Source organism: Heterodontus francisci, chromosome 10 (genome assembly GCF_036365525.1).
Source record: "Heterodontus francisci isolate sHetFra1 chromosome 10, sHetFra1.hap1, whole genome shotgun sequence".
NCBI classification, from domain to species: domain Eukaryota; kingdom Metazoa; phylum Chordata; class Chondrichthyes; order Heterodontiformes; family Heterodontidae; genus Heterodontus; species Heterodontus francisci.
The window spans coordinates 74,090,236-74,107,633 of record NC_090380.1 but is presented as its reverse complement, the minus strand read 5'-3'; the positions used below and the strand labels follow the sequence as shown (position 1 = coordinate 74,107,633).

General features: G+C 43.1%; 1 protein-coding gene across 1 annotated transcript in view; it reads left to right on the top strand.

The window, feature by feature from the left end:
• Positions 1 to 4,748: 4,748 nt before the first annotated feature.
• Positions 4,749 to 17,398, top strand: part of si:rp71-68n21.9 (kelch-like protein 13) — a 97,154-nt gene continuing 84,504 nt past the window's right edge. The window contains exons 1-2 of the mRNA XM_068040757.1: positions 4,749 to 4,892; positions 13,786 to 14,003. The gene's annotated coding sequence lies outside the window, so the exon portion shown is untranslated. The remainder of the gene's footprint in view (positions 4,893 to 13,785; positions 14,004 to 17,398) is intronic.

The window sequence follows — 17,398 nt, the reverse complement described above, 5'->3', positions numbered from 1 at the left end:
TATCTAGTTCCTTACAGGCTTTAGTTACTACCTCCTTACTGTCCACTGACCTCCTCATTTGGTTCCCAACCCCCTGCCACATTAGTTTAAACCCTCCCCAACAGCGTTAGCAAAAGCACCCCCAAGCACATTGGTTCCAGTCCGGCCCAGGTGTAGACCGTCCAATTTGTAATAGTCCCACCTCCCCCAGAACCGGTCCCTATGTCCCAAAAATCTGAACCCCTCCCTCCTGCACCATCTCTCAAGCCACGCATTCATCCTGACTATTCTTTCATTTCTACTCTGACTATCACGTGGCACTGGGAGCAATCCTGAGATTACTACCTCTGAGGTCCTACTTTTTAACTTGGCTCCTAACTCCCTAAATTCTGCTTGTAGGACCTCATCCCATTTTTTACCTATATCATTGGTGCCTATGTGCACAACGACAACTGGCTGTTCACCCTCCCCCTTCAGAATGTTCTGCAGCCGATCTGAGACATCCCTGACCCGTGCACCTGGGAGGCAACATACCATTCGGGAGTCTCGTTTTCGACCACTGAACCGCCTATCTACTCCCCTTACAATCGAATCCCCTATGACTATAGCCCTTCCACTCTTTTTCCTGCCCTTCTGAACAGCAGAGCCAGCCACGGTGCCATGAACCTGGCTACCGCTGCCTTCCCCTGGTGAGCCATCTCCCTCAACAGTATCCAAAACGGTATACCTGTTGTGGAGGGAGATGACCGCAGGGGACACCTGCGCTGCCTTCCTGCTCTTTCTCTGCCTTTTGGTCACCCATTCCCTTTCTCCCTCAGCAATCCTAATCTGCAGTGTGACCAATTCGCTAAACGTGCTATCCACGACCTCCTCAGCATCGCGGATGCTCCAAAGTGAGTCCATCCGCAGCTCCAGAGCCGTCATGTGGTCTAACAAGAACTGCAGCTGGACACACTTCCTGCACGTGAAGGAGTCAGGGACATCAGCCGTGTCCCTGAGCTCCCACATTGAGCAAGAGGAGCATAACACGGGTCTGAGATCTCCTGCCATTTTTAATCTTAAGCTTAACTTAGTCTGAAACTTAGAAAAAATGAAAAAGGAACGAAAAGTTTTTACCAATCACACAATTAAAAAAAGAGTAGAAAAAGCCTTACCTTATCTACACACCACCGAGTCCTTTTTTTTTGGTTAGAGGAAGAGGGCGGGTGGGAGACACTACCCGTGTAGTTTCTCGGGTTCAGAAAAGGCCCAAATATATAGGGTTTTACTTACCCAGCAGCCCCTTGGTCCGCCGAAAACAAAAGGGAATTAAGTTTAAGCTGAAACTGACCTTCCCAGCTGCATACTCGCTCGCACTCTCTGCTCCCGAATAAGCTGCTGCAATGAAAGGTAAGTTATTTTAAACAGCCCAAATATATAGGGTTTTGAAAAAGATTCAGCCAGTCAAGCACCCAAATTGTCCTCCACAACAAACAAATCCTTTTTATCTTGTTTAATCATATAAGCCCAGGATCTTGTCATACACCATCTGGGAATATTCCAGGAAATTCCTTCTGCAAAACTTCCATTTCAGCAACCTCAACTGAATTTTGTGAAACTACTGGAGACGCCAATACCTTATCCCCATGTAAGTCATTCCCTAGCAACAAACCCACCCCTTCAATATACAAATCTGGGATGATGCCCACTGTTACCAGACGGCTAACTAAATCACATTGCAAATTAACCTTATGCAATGGAATGGATAAATAACCCACATCAATGCCCTGCACCATGACTTTCACATTCATAGCATTATTTGGGGGGAAAATCTACATCCTTTGCTACCATCAATGATTGAGTTGCCCCTGTATCGCTAAAAAGCACAATTGGCTTGCCTGCCTCATTTAACAAATATGGGGACACCATACCCCTTAGCACAAAACCTTTATACCCTTCAGGGACCTTACTTACTTCATTAGCACACAAGGGGGAACACTTTTGTTTCCTTGCCAACATCGCCAAAGCCACTGGCTCGTCAACAGCGCCACCTATTGAGGCATCCTTTTCAGCACAGGCTTTTGGTAAAACTACTATACCTACGCACTTGCCTTTCAATTGACAGCATTCTGATTTTATATGCCCTCTTTTATAACAAAAATAACATGTTGGTCCTTTTGACACAACCCTAGTCTCCTGACCATCTTTTTTTACTACTCTGAGGGTTGCCTGTATCCATTCTCTCACTAAATGTTAATCTCTTCTCATTATCCACTCTCCTATATTTCCAATTCCTCTGAAAGTTTCCAAATTGGGGCCTGTAACTACTGCCTTTGTGGGTCAATTCGTAATCATCTGCCATTTTTGCAGCATTCCTTATTTTACTGACTTCATACTCTTCCAAGTGGGACCATAGTGTTCAGAAGGGATAATATTTTTAAATTCCTCTATTAGGATTAATTCACTAAGGTTTTCAAAGTCATGTCCAATCCTCATGGGCCGATACCAACGATCAAACATCATTTCCTTCTCGCTAGCAAATTTCATAAATATCTGACATTGTTTCTCTCTTAAATTCCTGAATTTTTGCCTGTAAGCTTCTGGTACCAACTCATAAGCATTGAAAACTGCAGTTTTAACCATTTCATAATCACATGACCGTTCCTCTGAAAGCATTGAATATACCTCTAATGCTTTTTCCACTAATACACTTTGCAATAAAATTGTCAAACTTTCCTTCAGCCATTGCACCTTCATGGCATTATTTTCAAAGGACACAAGGTACGTTTCAAATCCTTCCTTAATGAATTTAGGCATTAAGTGAATATTCCTTGCCAAATCAAAAGCAGGAGTTAAATTGGATTTATCCTCAAACCTTCCTGTCACTCCTTGTTCGCATAATCTAAATTGTTCTCTGCCCAATGCAAATTTCCTGGCTTTTCTTTCTTTCTTGTAACTCTCTTTCTTTTTCTTTCTCTTCAAATTCATACATTCTCAGCGCTGGTTGAAATTGTCTTTTTCCTATTCTTCTTTTTCTAGTTGCCTCATTTGTAATTGAATTCTAGCTAACTCAATCTGAGAGCAACCAGAATCACCCTTTTCTTCCTCAAGGTTAAAATGCTGAGCCAACACCTCAACAATTTTTGCCTTTTTAGCTTTTGATTTTAAACTAACTTCCACTTGCTCTGCTACAGCTGTTAATGCATCCACTGTTAACTGTGTTGAATCATTGAGAGTTAAATCTCTCTCCACAAAGGCTTGAACATTAAAAGTAGACATATTGACTTCTCCTTATGAATATAGCAAAAGAAATTAGACATTTTGCTCGTTTAAATTCTAGAAAATTCCAATGAACCCATTTTACAGCCTCTGAATTCATAACCTGGACCTGAGCCCCCAATTTGTTATGACCTCAATGAGATTGTTAATGTTAAAATACGAGATATGAAGCACCAGAACAATTTAAAGAATTACACGACAAAATTTCACATTTTCAGACTTTTAGTGTAACAACTAAACTAAAAGAAACACCTATTAACCAAATAGTACTTTGTAAGTAGCTGATAAACCAGAATACAAAGAAAGGTATTTTCTTTACTTATTAAAATATTTGAAAACCTCACATCACACTTATATGTTACACAGTCCTCTTTGATTACAAAATATTTTCAGCTAAAATTCCTAAATTCCTCTCTGTTGCAATGAGTTGGATCTCCCAGATGTTTTCAAAAATCAATGTCCTCTTCGTTCACTTCTCCGAGCACTTTCAACCTAGATGTGCGTGAATAAGGTGATTCATGGTGATCCTGCAGGTCTTCTACTTCTCTGCAAGATTCAACTTTCAAAACAGGTTCAATTCTTCGCAGCCTTTTACTATATCAGGCTTCTGAGAGCAGGTGCCCACCACCCCCCACCCCCCCAACCCAACCCCGGCCTCTTGAGGATGCAACAGCTGGATTCCTTTCTTACAGCCTGCCTTGAGGCTGCAACTGCTGTTTTTTTTCACTTACAGCCTCCCTGCCTTCAGAACATTTGTTAAATTTATCTGGACTCAAAAGTCAATAGTTTGTTGTCCTGTTCTAATATGCAAAGTCCAGAAGTCTGGTTTTACAGAGCCATCGTTCCCAGGGGTTAACAGCTGCTTGGTACATTTGCATCTTCAGAATCATTGACCCCATCTTTTATGACCTGAAAATCTGGGAGGGTGAAACCCATTGTTCTTCAGGTGTTACCCATCCAGTCTCCTTTTTCTAAAAAAAAAAAGTCTTTGATCTGTTTTGTCCTTTAGCAGAGTGGAAGTGAGGTCACCTGAGCTTCCGGACTCCATCTTAAACTTTTAAAAATCACAATTTGTACTGCATAAACATGTTATAAAGTCCGGCGATCTTAACACACTGATTTGGCCACAGCAATAATTTCCTAAGAATCCTAAACAGAACAGGACCTATGGTATTTAATTTTGGCAAGGGAGCCGAAACAGGCATTAGACCCTTTGTTTACAAATGTAAGGAGCCGAATGCTTGTTTTAGGTGGCTGCCAGGAATATCTGAAAAATGGTCCGACCCAATATTGTGTCGGCCAACTCTCAGGCTTATTTTGGGCACAGGAAATTGGTGCCTGAAATTGGCCCTTTAATATTCAGAGAACAGGTGCAATGCGGTACAATTTTTACCCTGTTGAATTTATTGACAGTTTGTGGGTTTTTCAAGCACTGTAGTAGTGTGCTTTTTTGAAGACGTCAGAAACCACAGCTTTGTCATATAACTCAGATCTGTGCTGACAACTGCTGCACTTGGTAGATACATTGTTATTTCTCAGCCCCATTTGTTGCACAGTTTCAATCTTGAAATGAAAGAGCACTAGATAAAGAACTGAAAATTTTTGTCCTGGAAATAAAAATTCTTATTTTCAAAAGTACCTATAGGGCATCACTGGTAAGTGGTTCTCTGGATTTTATTAAGTATGTAATTATATACAAAGTAATTAACCATGGCTTTGCTAATTGCTGTTCATTACTGTTTAAATATTTTCAAAATTCATTTATTCTTACATCTGTTCTTTGTTCTGAAAATTAGAACTAAAGAAATGTATTAAGTCATATAATAATTCTTAATCCAAAAGATCCTTGAAGAAATATAGAATAAATTGTTTCAAAGCTTTCAAATATTGAAGCTTTTACATCTTCAAAACACAAAGCAGAGGTAATGCTGAACCTATAAAATATTAATTGGACTGCATTCAGAATTGTGTGTTCATTTTGGAAACCTTACTGAAGGAAAAATATTAAGCTCTTAGTGAAGTTGCTGAAAAGACTCAATAAGATGACACCACAAAAGGCAGGGCGGCAGTTGGGGGATTTGCTTTAGTTATGAGTAGAGACTAAAAACTGGGACTCATTTCATTAGAACAAAGGACGCTCAGAGGAGACTTAATAGAAGTGTTTCTAATCATGGGAGTTTTTTATCAAATAAATTGGTGAAAACTATTTGAACTAGTTGGCAAGTTGGTAACTCAGGAGCAAAAGAATGAAGAGGGGAGGGAGGATTTTTTAAATAGAGGATTGTAAGCATGTGGAATGGCCTGCCAAATACAGCAGTGGAAGCAGAATCCATATGAACATAAGAAATAGGAGCAGGATTGGGCCCTTCGACCCTTCGAGTCTCTCTGCCATTCCGTAAGATCGGGCTGGATTTTAAGACCCCACCGCCAATCTTGACGGCGAGTTCAAAAAATGGCAGCCCGCATATGCCCACCACCCCCCCTGTCCCCCACAGTCACATGGAGGGGCGAGCTGTCCGTCGCCAGCACTGCCTTCAGCTGTCTGTGCACAGGCACTGGCGCCATTTTTAAAGGGCAGACAGCTTGCCAGCATATTTAAACTTTTAAAGATACAACCCCCCAAAACTTATCAAATAAAATTCCAGCACCCCTTTCCCACCCCCCAATAACAATTACATTAACTATTTGCCTTTCCCCCTCAAAACACTTTTTAAATCTGACTTTCCCCCCCACCCCAGACTGCACAAAATTTAAAGTTCACCCATTCCCACTATCCCCTACATCTATTACATTTATTTGACCCTGTCCCCCCATCACACTGAAAATCTTAACTCGTCCCCCCCTCCCTACCAGTGTCAAGCTGGCTTTCCCCAGACAGGGAATTGAAGGCATAGAAGTGCTGGCCGCCACACTGAGGCTTGCTGAGGGCCCAGAAGATTAACGGTAAGTTTATTCAAATTTATTCATCCCTTTCATTTAAATATTGTAATTCAGTTCCCGTCATCCAGCAGCGGGGGTCCGCCATGGAGCCTTGCTGCCACCGGGAGGATCGGGCCGGGCCCTCCCAGCGTCGGCCTCTCTGGCGGGCTTCTGCCGGAACAATCTTCCACCTGCACCCCCCACCACCCCCCGCCATGGAGCCCGACATCGTGGGCTTGGTAAGATCCAGCCCATCATGTCTGATCTTCTACCTCAACTCCACCTTCCCACACTATCCCCATGTCCCTTGATTCCCTTATTACCTAAAAATCTGTTGCTCTCTGACTTGAATATATTCAATGACTGAACATCCACAGCTCTCTGGGGTAACAATGTTTAAAAGGAAAGTGGATACTTATTTGAAAAGGAAAAAAAATGAAAAAGGCTATGTGAAAAGGGCAGGGAAACGCAACTAAGTGCATAGCTGTTTCAGAGAGCTGACAGATGCAATGGTTGAATGGTTTCTTTACTGTGCTGTAACATTCTATGATTCTATTCTATCATTTTGGCTTCATGGTGGGTTGTGTCTTTTTGCATTTCCAGCTGTCGTGATGGGCAATGAGCAAAATGACTGCCATTTGTGACTGCAGTTCTAATAACAAAACCTGCCAGTGATTTGTCTACTGTAACTCTGATGTACAATCTGCTGTGAACTGGATCCCATCCTAATTCATGACAGACTATACATCTATAAATGAAATTTGGCTTCGTGGCAATGGTGCATTTAATTTCTCATACAACAGTTCAATCATTTTAGTCAAGTTGTGAGGGCATGCAGCCTGCTGATGGTGCATTAGTCCTATTGCTGACAGTCTATAGGGGAAGATCTTGTGATAGCAGTACATCAATTCAACCTCTGAGCACAATATTCTAATTGAGGCTTACCCAATGCTTGTGGTATTTCCATCCAGCTTTTGGAGTTCTTAACAGGAATGGAACATGACCATAAATTTACAGAAGGGTTTTCACCTAGGTTCAGCACTTGAATTGATGTGAAATGATGCAGAAACATTTGACTTCAGTTCAAATGAAAGAAGTGGCACTGAACATTCAGAATGATAAGATCTGTTTTTCCAAGAGACAATTTTTCTCTTCCATCTATTCCAGTGCACATATGCACACAATGCAATATTTTTCTCACTGCCTCATGCTGTCATGTAAGAAGCTCTCTGTAACTGGAACTATAGTAACAAATATTGGTGGATTTCTTTGACTTACATTATTTTTTAACCTGTTACTTTGGGGCGAAATTGGGTCTTCAGGGGTAGCCAATGGAACAGAAAATCAGGCAGAATGTTAAATAGGTCACTGACTCTCCATCATCCATTTTGCACTCCACCCAAGAATAAAATCCTCCCCCTCCCCTGCTGCCAAATATGGACTATATTTAATCCTCATTGATCTAATGACAGAATGCCCATCCATTTCCCAGCAGGTGTAGGCAGACTGGAGTGATGCCTGCTTCTGATCCCTGTCAGTACAAAGTTTAACATATTTCTGTAATTGCTCGAACTAAATATGTATATATGTGTGTGTCGTGTGTGTGCGCATCCATGTAGCAGTGTGTGGTGACAGCACTGGGGGTTAAATTGGGCTCTGTTGTGCCCAGTTGTCAGATACTACGAAGCCTGGCATTTATGATGCAGGTGCACACCACTGACAGGAAGTACATTGGACACCATTTTGGTAAAAAGGTTTGGTTCACGCACCTAACGATGACTGGCAGCATGCGGGGAGATGGTGACATACATGGGGAGATGTTGGCATAGTGGTAATGTCATTGAACTAGTAATCTAGAGGCCTCGGCTGATACCTTGGGGCACAGGTTCAAATCCCACCATGGCAGCTGGTAGAATTTAAATTCAATTATTGATAAAAATCTAGAATTGAAAGCTAGTCTCAGTAATGGTGCTGTGAAACTATCATCAATTGTGATAAAAACCCATCTGGTTCACTAATGTCCTTTAGGGAAAGAAACCTGTTCTCCTTACCTGGTCTGACCTACATGTGCCTCCAGACCCAAAGCAATGTGGTTGACACTTAACTGCCCTCTGAAATAGCCTAGCAAGCCACTCAGTTCAAGGGCAATTAGGGATGGGTAACAATTGCTGGCCTTGCCAGTGATGCCCACATGCCATGAAAGAATAAAAGAAATGTACAGCAGGCAGATTATGACATCAATCAGTGTGCAATGCCGATTGGACACCAGTATTGTCATTTTTCAATGCTGTGCTCCAGCCTATGACCTGTTTCAACCTCACACAGCTGAACACAACGTTAAATGGCATGTAGGACAACCCTCTGCAACAGTGCTACTTGAAAGCATCATGAACTATTAATGGTTTGTTGCTGGATTATTTCTTCCGGCTGCTGGTGCAATTGTATGCATTTTTGAAGCTTTCCTATACTTGCCTAAAATTTCAAAAGTTAACAGGGCATCGTCTGTGCTGAAGTACTTTTGTGTTGATCTATAAACTTGTGCTGAAACAAGTTGCTTCCAGACATGGATGGCCTGGTAGCACTTCCTCTTGGAATTGAGCATAGCTGGGTGAATAAAGAGAGGCTTCGCGCAGCAGGACAAGTTGCTAGATGATGGGGGACAACTCTCAGCAAGCAACCATATCCACAGAGGGTCTTTAGGGAGCAATTCACTTGCCTCAGCTTTAGCTATGATTAATGCTTGAGACTTCTTCACTTCAATAAAAAAGGTTGTGACTGCCAACTGCTGTAGCCATAACTGACACCTCAAAGCAGGGCATGGCAGCAGTGCCTATGACTGTCAAGGTGATGTGGCTCTTAACTTTTATGGCTCTGGCTCTTTCCAGACTGCTACTGGAGGTAAAAGCAATATCTCACTGTTTGCAGTGCATAAAGAAAGTCACTGTGGCTCTCTATACACAGAAAGACAGATTCATCTTATTCCCTCTTGCCAGAGACAAGCAGATGGAATGAGCACAAGGATTTGTATGGATATCAGGCTTCCGCATGGTGCATGCATATGCATTGAGTGCACCTTTTGTGAACTCTGCCACTTTCCTGAACTGAAAAGGGATTCCACTCCCTCAATTTGCAACTTTGTGACCAAAGGCAGCACATCATGAAGGTGAATGCCCATTAACCTGGCAGTAGTCACGACTCCATCATTCTATGTTTAACCCACCATGACAAGTCAAACAGTGGCTATTGGGCGAAAAGGTTTATTCACTCATGACATGGTTCATGGCTTCGATCTGGAACACACACACACATGCACAGCAGTCCTACAATGACAGCCATGCTGCCACAAAGAACATTCTAGAGCACACCATCGGCATGCTCCAGCAATGCTTCCACTGCCTGGATATCTTCGGAGGAGCCCTACAGTACTGAGCTGAATGGGTATCAAGATTTGTGGTAGTATGCTGCTTGCTGCATGGCCTGGCCACCACCTATCAGGCGTGAAGATGAGGAGCAGGAGCACAAGGCAGAGGAGGAGATGGGAGTGAAGGAGATCGAGGAAGTGCTATAGGAAGTGGAGTAACAGGAAGAGGAAGAGAAGCTGCAAAGTAGACAGTCCTTTCTGCCTGGGCTCTATGTGATTGTTACGACTGGGTGAGAAAGCAGTCTAGGGTTCGCTTTCAGCCTTCACCTGGTCTTACTGTAACAGGGTTTAATTTTAAACACACAGTGTTTTTAGCTCGCCTTGGTGAATCCTTGTTCACCACTTTCCAATTATAAGGCAAAGAAACCAACACAAACAGATTTTCTTAGGTTTAAAGAAGAAAAGTTGAAATTTATTAAACTTAAACTCTAATTCAGTTGAAGCCTACAGATGCAGGACATGCCCACGCTAGCATGCATATGCGATACACACATGCAAATAGAGACAGAAAAGAGCAGAAGAAATAAAGTGGAAAAGGTTGAGGCACTATCTGAAGAGTTTTTGTTACGGTTCGTCGAGCTCACTGTAGAGTCCTTGATTGTAGGTAGATCTTGCTTTCCGTTGGGGCCCAGTATTCTTCTTAAACCTTGTTCGCTGTAGGAGACTTTTTTCTCTTGTGGTTCATGTGTCTGCAGTGGATTCAGAGGCTTGTGAGAAAGAGATGGGAGCAGACAGGAGAGAGCTTCTCAGTTCAGGAGCAAACAGACTTTCTCCGAGTTCAAACTGTTTGTACAATTCAGAAAAAAGCAGGTTGTCAAGCAGGTTAGTCATGTGACTATGGTCTGACCACGTCTTGGATTGTATCACCTTAGCAGTCACTAGAATGCTCCTCTTAGACACAATACCTGGTGATCAAGATCCATTGTGGGTTGAATGTGTCAGAGAATGGTCCTTTGTCCTTCCAATCACTGTCTGTTAATAAGCAAATGTCTTTTCCAGCCACGGCTGATTTGTTTAACAAGTCCTTTCTTCACTCCAGTAACAGTTGAAAATCAATGTTCATGACAAAATTAATGTGCCTCATTCTTGTCAGGTGGGGGCCTAGCATGACACGATGAAGTAATTAATAAGCAATACCAGTAAACAGAACCACTTCTCCCCATTTGCCAACATTCCCACACTCCTTACCTTTCAGACCATCACATCAGCCTCTTTCTGACAACACATATATAAAAACCACCAATAAATGTTCATTGCAATCCATATTTATGAATTCAATCGTGTCATAATGCATACAAAAAGAAATTAATCACATTGGTGCATTCCCTTAGTGCCTGGTTTTCAAGTGTCTTAGTGCTCCTCTCTTAGTGCTCCTATAAAGTGTTTCCCCAGTGGCTGCAGCATGGCTGGTGGAAGGCTGTTGACCTTCAACTGTGTAGACTGCAGATGGCCTTGGAGAGCAACCTCAAGTAGCTCTGGGCCTAGACAGCTTCGGACTCCATCATTTTGGCCTGGGCTGTAGCTCTCTGGGCTGGCTGGTTGACAGGCAACAGCAAAGACACTGGTGGAGGGGCAGGGGTGGGAGCAGGATTGTTGTCATTCTGAGAGAGGAAAGCAGGTTTGTGCTCCATAAAGGCACTGCCACTCTCTGGGGGCAGTGCCTCATCTATCCAGCCGAACCACTGGTGAACAGATTAATTAACTATTGTGAAGCCCTGGAAGCACTTTTGAACAGTGGTATCTAGAACCATGAAGGCAGTAATCTAGCTTGTAAGGCAGCAGTTTGAGGTTCCAACGCAGCACCTCAATCATTGATGGAAGCTGTTTGTGCTGCAATGGAAACTATGACATCGGTCATCAGATACTGCATTATAGTTGATTCCACAGGTGTGCTAATGGTTACGTGCTCCATGCTGGAAAGGATAAACTCCAAGCTCTGCACAAAGCCCTGTGCCAAGTTGGTGCTGGATTCTTCCATGCTCCTTGATACTGAGTGCATACTTTCTGGCAGGCTTTCCAGCGCACCAAGCATTTGGTTGTGTACACCCATCAGTCTTTTTCTGTAGCCTGGACCATCGATGTCCTCATCCAAGCCAACTGTAGCAGAACTCATGTGTGGCCTCACCCTCTGATGAGCTGGCACCTGCACTATTCTTTCCTCCTGCTCTGACTCCTGTGCACTTGAGCCCGGTGTCTCACCACGAGCTGATCCCTCCTCTATCCTAGCCTCTAAAATATGCGCAGCATCAGTATCTGAGCTGATGGCTGTGACTATAAGATCAAACAACAATGTCTCTTCATCTTCACTGTCTTCTCCCTCTTCATCCACTGACTGGTCAGGTTTCAGTTCTCTGGTATCTGAAATGAAAAAGGGACAAGGGTTGGGTTGTGGAGAGAGCAATGGACAAAGTAAGAGGCGCGTGCTTACATGACCAGCAGCTTCAGTCAAAAGAGACTAAGGGTTGAGGGAGAAGTGGGATGAGAGAAGGAGCATTATGTATGCTGATACCCACATCATCGATTACTTCAGCAGTGCCAGTGACCACAGTCTCAGTGATGTTGTTTCCCATGATGGCCAGGATAGTCTCTTCCATGGGTGACAAAACATGCAGGCACGGTTGTCCTCCTCCAGTTCATTGCTGCAGCTTTCTGTTATGCGCCATCTTCTCCTGAAAGTGAGTGTCCTTCAATTTGTCTGGGTGATGTGTATGCTATGGTTGAATAGCTGCCAGTGTGTGTGAACTGTGAGTTGGGAGTGTGAGGCATGCAACAATACTAAGTGTGTAAGGATGAGGTAAAGCATATTGGTAGGGTTGGGTCCTGATTGATTGAGATCATTGGTAGGTGGGTTGATGGTGTGTCGGTAATTGAGCAGTGAATGAGGCTAGTGGTGCAGTTTGGTAGGATATGTCATTTGAAGATGAACTCACTTACCTTGACAACTCATGTCAGATCGTTAAAATTCTTCCTGCACTGCATCCAGGTTCTAGGACGAACACTCTTGGTATTGGCCTCTGCCAATAGTTCCTCTCACTGCCTCTGCAGATGTAGGGCATCTCTCCTCCTTTCCATCAAAACCTCCAGTGCAATGTTTGAAAACCTTGGTGCACACTATCTCGCATGGTTAGCTAATCTTCACTCTTCTACAGGACAGATTCACATCTGAAATGATTCCCACCACTTCCTGCAGCAACCATGCACCTCCGCTTTAAGAGGTGCAGGCTGCCTTTAAGTAGCACTAACCACTCAGGATATTGGGCCCCCTCCTGATATGAGCAGCTAATGAAAAGCGCAGGTAATGCCGGCAGCAAACAGCAATCATGCAAATCAGCAGGCAGCACCAATTTACAGTGCTGCCTGCAATGCAGTGAACAAGCATGGGTTAATTGCATATCACAATCCCCATGCCTGTTTGTGGGTCCTAACCAATTTAACCCCCATTTTATTTAATTCCCTGGTAGCCTGGGGAGTCTTTTAACCAAGCCATTGGGATTGAACTTTATCAGCAATTCATGAATATTCAGATTTTATGCTTTTTTAAAACAAGTCCCTAATATTCCCTAATACACTTCCCCACAAAATAAATGATTCTGAAATTTCTCATTTGGTGTTTATCAGCTGGGAGCAGAAAGCACAAGTGAAAGGACGAACAATGGGATTTAAAAATCTTCCAGTATTTTTCTGATAGTGTACTTTGCAAATTCCTTGGTGAGAAATGTATGTTCATCTGATAAATCTGTTTCACATTACAAAGCCATTGTTCTTTTTTCCCAAGTTACGTAAACAGACTTTCATCTTCCTCAGCTGGCTGTAGAAGTAATTTAATAAGGTTGCAGCTTAATATACTCCGAGTTCCGAGCAGTATTTTAGCACTAACAAGGGATTGTTTTGGCTTTCTATTTTCCTTCGAAGACCAAAGGATCTATAAAAACACAGCTTTGAGTACAGATAGCTGTACATAATGTAGTAAATTGACCATAGCTACAATGAAATTGTGACTAGTCACCAGGAATTGGAAGCATGAACATATGTTTATCACTGCCTTATCACAGCTCTCTGGTCATCTCATTGGCATCCTTTGTGTGCAAAGAATTGTTTTTTTTAAAGTCATTGAGACACGGACAAAATTTACCATCTTGTTGACAAATTTTACTACAGACAGTTAACCTTCTGGGAATGACTGTATTTTTGTTCTCCATTATCCCTAGGCTCCCAATCTTAGCTCAGCTGTTACACTTATGCATTGTCAACAAAATAAAAAAACACTGGACCAGAAACATCTTTAATCAAGAAGGCCCTGTGGCTGTTCAGGAAAGGGAAGGCAGCCCCTGCACCCAGTTGGCTGAAATGTTGCTCCCAGCCATTATCACAGCACATTGAGAGAGAAGGCAAAATACTCATTCATTCAGTCAGAATCTGAAGACAGGTAATATTTCTGTTGTCGTCTTTTCAGAATGTTATTTTGACTTTAACCTCATGTTAACTCCTATTTTCTAAAGCTGACAGATCTGACATGCAATTGTGTTTTTACGTTGGTCACAGCTAGAAATTAGACCAATAGCTACACTTGTACAACTATTTGCCTATCACACCTTGTGCTTTACAATCAGCCCACAGTTAAAGAGCAAAGATTATACAGGTTCTGTATTATAACTGGAGTAGGGGAGATATACCACTGGGAAGGAAAGGAATTTATCTCATTGCTGCTTTCAAGACCTTGCTGTCTGTAAATTGGCTGCGGCATTTGCTTACAAAACAACAGTAGCTACACTTTGAAAGTAATTAGTTGGCTTAAAGTCCTTTAGAATATGAAAGCTAAATTCTTTCTTGAACCTCATCTATTGCATTTATACAACTGTCCAATGCTCTGAGTAAACTTTTGCCTATTACTAACTAAATTGCACTTGCATAAACAGCCAAGCCCCTAAAAACAAAAAGCCCAATTAAGTCATGCAGACCCCCACCTGCCAAGAATGAGGTATATTAATTTTGTCATATGAACATTGATTTTAAATGGTTGCTGGAGTGAAGAAATGACTTGTTTGAAGATCACTAGACACTGGGTTGGAAGGATATTTGCATACTAAGAGACGCTGCTTGTGGAGACAAATGACTATTCCCTGGTCCAATTAACCCAAATGGATTTTGATCACCAGACATTGAAGGTGCAAGGAAGCACATTCCAGGGCCTGCTAAGACAATACAATCCACAAATGCAGAAGTGGTAAAGCTAGTTAGTCACATGACTGACCTGCTGGCCAACTGCCTTTTTTTATTTGTGCCACACAGAAAAGAATTCAGAAGGCAGTTGGCAATTGAAGCTGGAACAAGCAAGCCTCTCTCCTGGCTGTCTCTCTCGCTTTCTCCCAAGCCACCAGACCCAAGGAAAACACGTATGCCTCAAGAGAGAAAAGACACCAACTTTAGTCATAGAGTTATAAAGCACAGAAACAGGCCCTTCAGCCCATCACGTCTGTGCTGGCCATCAAGCACCTATCTATTTTAATGCCATTTTCCAGCACTTGGCCCATAGCCTTGCATGCTATGGCATTTCAAGTGCTCATCTAAATACTTCTTAAATGTTGTGAGGGTTCCTGCCTCTACCACCCTTTCAGGCAGTGTGTTCCAGATTCCAACCATCCTCTGGGTGAAAATATTTTTCCTCAAATCCCCTCTAAACCTCCTGCCCTTACCTTAAATCTATGCCCCCTGGTTATTGACACATCCGCTAAGGGAAAACATTTCTTCCAATCTACCCTATCTATGCCCCTCATAATTTTGCAGACCTCAATCAGGTCTCCTCTCAGCCTTCTCTGCTCTAAGGAAAACAACCCTAGCCTATCCAGTGTCTCTTCATAGCTGAAATGCCCCAGCCCAGTCAACATCCTGGTGAACCTCCTCTGCACCCTCTTCAGTGCAATCACATCCTTCCTATACTGTGGTGACCAGAACTGTACTCCAGCTGTGGCCTAACTAGCATTTTATACAGCTCCATCATAACCTCCCTGCTCTTATATCCTATGCCTCGGCTAATAAAGGCAAGTAGCCCATATGCCTTCCTAACCACCTTAACTACCTGTGCTGCTGCCTTTAGTGATCTATGGACAAGTACACCAAGGTCCCTCTGACCCTCTGTACTTCCTGGGGTCCTACCATCCATTGTATATTCCCTTGCCTTGTTAGTCCTCCCAAAATGCATCACCTCACAACTCTAAGGATTAAATTCCATTTGCCACTGCTCCGCCCATCTTTCCATCCATCTATATAGTCCTGTAATCTAAGGCTGTCCTTCTCACTATTTACGACACCACCAATTTTCATGTCATCTGCGAACTTACTGATCATACCTCCTATATTCACGTCTAAATCATTAATGTACACTCCAAACAGTAAGGGTCCCTGCACCGATCCCTGCAGTATACCACTGGTCACAGGCTTCCAAATGTAACCCTTGTCCATCACTCTCTGCCTCCTGCCACTAAACCAATTTTGGATCCAATTTGCCAAATTGCCCTGGATCCCATAGGCTCTTACCTTCTTAACCATGCGGGACCTTATCCCGCACAGTGGGCGGCACAGTGGCGCAGTGGTTAGCACTACAGCCTCACAGCTCCAGGGACCCGGGTTCGATTCTGGGTACTGCCTGTGTGGAGTTTGCAAGTTCTCCCTGTGTCTGCGTGGGTTTTCTCCGGGTGCTCCGGTTTCCTCCCACAAGCCAAAAGACTTGCAGGTTGGTAGGTAAATTGGCCATTATAAATTGTCACTAGTATAGGTAGGTGGTAGGGAAATATAGGGACAGGTGGGGATGTTTGGTAGGAATATGGGATTAGTGTAGGATTAGTATAAATGGGTGGTTGATGGTCGGCACAGACTCGTTGGGCCGAAGGGCCTGTTTCAGTGCTGTATATCTAATCTAATCTAAAAAAAAGCCTTACTGAAGTCCATGTAGACTACATCAACTCCTTTACCCTCATCTACACATCTAGTCACTGCCTAGAAAAATTCAATCAAATTTGTTTGGCATGATCTCCCCCTGACAAAGCTATGCTGACTATCCTTGATTAATCCCTCCTCTCCAAGTGAAGATTAATCCTGTCCCTCAGAATTGTTTCCAATAGTTTCGCTACCACTGTGTTAGACTCACTAGCCTGTAATTACCTAGTTTATCCCTGCTACCCTTCTTGAATAATGGTACCACATTCGCTGTCCTCCAGTCCTTTGGCACCTCTCCTGTGGCCGGAGAGGATTTGAAAATTTATGTCAGAGCCCCTGCAATCTCCTCCCTTGCCTCACATAACAGCCTGGGATATATCTCATCTGGGCCTGGGGATTTATCCACTTTTAAGCCCGCAAAAAACACTAATACTTCCTCCCTTTCAATGCTAATTTGTTCGAGTATATCACAATCCCCCTCCCCGATCTCTACACCTACATCGTCCTTCTCCATAGTGAACACAGATGAAAAGTAATCATTTAAAACCTCACCTACTTCCTCCCGCTCCACACACAGTTTGCCACTTTGGTCCCCAATGGGCGCTACTCTTTATATAAAAGCAAAATACTGCAGATGCTGGAAATATGAAATAAAAACAAGAAATGCTGGAAATACTCAGCAGGTCTGGCAGCATCTGTGGAGAGAGAAGCAAAGTTAATGTTTCAGGTCAGTGACCCTTCATCAGAACTGGAGGGCCTCTCGGGCCCTACTCTTTCCCTGGTTATCCTTTTGCCCTGAATATACTTTAAAAAATGCCTTGGGATTTTCCTTTATCTTGCCTGCCAGTGTTTTTTCATGCCCCCTCATTGCTCTCTTAATTACTTTTT